Source organism: Octopus bimaculoides, chromosome 13, assembly GCF_001194135.2.
Source record: "Octopus bimaculoides isolate UCB-OBI-ISO-001 chromosome 13, ASM119413v2, whole genome shotgun sequence".
NCBI lineage: Eukaryota > Metazoa > Mollusca > Cephalopoda > Octopoda > Octopodidae > Octopus > Octopus bimaculoides.
Window position 1 is genome coordinate 29,775,122 of NC_068993.1, and position 2,581 is coordinate 29,777,702.

At 41.3% G+C, this 2,581-nt stretch overlaps 1 protein-coding gene across 4 annotated transcripts in view; it reads left to right on the plus strand.

The window, feature by feature from the left end:
• LOC106867229 (polyprenol reductase) overlaps positions 1-2,581 on the plus strand; it is a 102,346-nt gene that overhangs the window by 27,951 nt on the left and 71,814 nt on the right. The gene's annotated exons all lie outside the window — the stretch shown is intronic.

Sequence of the window (2,581 nt, forward strand, 5' to 3'; positions counted from 1 at the left end):
GAAGATTTACAAAATTTCGGATAATCCTATATCTTAAGATTTCATGCTCTACAGTAGAAATTGTTTTGCAATCCTTTTCAGTTCTCTAATCATTACATTATACTGCGGGACATTATACTGCAATATTCTGCATTTGTCCGAGACGTTAACCATGCACCTTTTTTCCCTAACTGTTTCTTCCTCAGTTTTGATATATTTCTTTACTTGTATTCTTTCGCGGTCTTTACAACTTCTTTCTCCTCTCTTATGGCAGTTGAAATGAGTATTTTCTGTACTATTTCTCACGTACTCGTCTATGTCACTTTCTGCTATTTACACACCATCCTATATCGATATCAGTCACTTTACGCACTCCTGCCACTTTTGGAATCCGGCCTGGAAGTCGTTTTCAGTAAGCAAATCGAGGACCTTCTGCGAATCTTGACATCGGTGTTAAAACGACAACCTTTGAGCCGCATTTTCATCTTGGGAAAGAGATGAAAGTCTGCAGGCGCTAAATCTGGTGAATGGGCGGGTGCAAAAGCGATATCACGTTGTTTTTGGCGAGAAACTCATGAGTGAAGAGAGTTCGGTAACAGGGCACATTGTCATCGTGAAAAATCCAATTCTTTTGCACTCCACAGATGCGGTCGCTTTCGCCGAATGTCCTCCCTCAGACGCTTCAAAATGTCGCAGTAGAACTCTCGATTGACCCAGAGGAACGAATTCTCGATACACAATACTGCGGATGTCGAATAAAAAAACGATTATTAGCATGCCCTTAATTGAGCTGTGGCTCTGTCGTACCTTCTTCGGTCGTGGAGATGAAGACCTCTTCCATTGTGACGGCTTCGTCTCGTAAACCCAACTCTCGTCACCAGTGATGATATCCTCGACATGAGGGATGGGTCACCAGCGGCACGCTGACGAAGATCTTCACAGACTTCGACGCGATATTCTTTCTGCTCAGTAGTCAGCAGTCAGAAGACAAACTTGGCAAAGACACGCAGCATGTTCAATTCAGACGTTAGGATTGCCTGCACAGACCCATACGACAAACCAACAATATCAACAATATTGTTGATTATCCTCCGATGATTCTCATGCACAAGCTGATGAATTTTCTCCACATTTCCAGGTGTGACGCTCGTGGTAAGTCTTCCAGATCGCTCATCGTCTTCCAGGACGTTCTTCCGCTTTCGAAGCGCCTGTACAACTCAAAATATTGCGTACGACCCATTGCTCCGTCGCTGTAAGCTTGCCGCAACATTCTCAATGTCTATGACGCAGACTTTCCAAGTTTAACGCAAAATTTCACGTGGGCTCTTTTGTTCCAGCTTCCTGTCTAGGACAAAATCGCAGACTACAGTATACACGTGATCACAAAAAGACAAATTTCACCACTTGCGAAGTAAACACAGCGATGTCATTCGGCACTCTGCTTCATGAAGATCACTGCTAGCTCTCACTGCGCACGCAGCCGTCTACTGCCATCAGTTGGTGCGCTAGAGAACTAGTCTGGGAACTTTTCGATACCACCTCGTAATGACCCAATCATGACCATTATCTTTCTGGTTTTACGGTATATGTTTCTTAGTTCTTTCGTAGTCCAGTTCAGGATAGCAGCAGAATACCGTATTAGAAACACCCTCCATGTGTAAACTGCTGAAACGATTTTCCATCCATTAATTTTTCGGGTTAATACCTTTTTAACTCCCAGAAATATTCATTCCTTACCTTCTTCATTTCCTGACAGAGAATTTTATCTGACTTCAATAAACCTAGGTATTGGCACCTTCATTCATTGCTTTGATTAATGTTTCATCTGGGAGTTTAACTCTTGACATTTATCTGTTCCAAACTTCATATCAATGTCGTCAGTCACAACTCTAGTAGTCTTGAGTTGCCAAATAATTTCAGGTCATCCATACACATTATTATTGCTGTTGTTGTTGTTGTTATTTTCGTTTGGCTCAAGTTCGGTCTTATTCCTAGTAGGATTTATGTGGGTAACGAATTACTACTTGTAACCTTAGGTATCCACAAGTTTTCAGCAGTCTTTCAAGTGCTTAGGACCCTCTTGATAATCTTGGCTGTCCCTAAAAGACAAACGTTCTGTAGGAGCTCTACTGGGCATTCTATTTCAATCGCCCTCACCCATTTGTCTATATCTTGGCTTACTGTTCCCAGCGCATCAATTATTAGAAGCACGACCTTTACTGTTCTCATGCTCCAAATTCTTCCAATTTCAAATTTTAAGGAATTGTACCTTTTTGTTTTTCTTTCTCTTTCTCTACGATCCTGGAATCAAACAGGCATGATGGGTCGATTAGTAAGGAATCAAATGGGCATGGTGGGTCGATTATTATTATTATTATTATTATTGTTCATTAGTTTTAATTTTATAACGTGCTTTCACTTCACTACCGAGCGCAGCTCTGTGCGCCTTGGGTATGTGCTGTGGTTTGATGTGATGCTCTTATGGTTACTCTATTGAAAATGTTTTGTGTAGGATGTGTGCAGTGCCCAGTAGTGCAATTTTCTGTATGTTATATATATTTGTAAGTCCTGCCATTTTTTCATTGAGTGCCTTATGTATTTT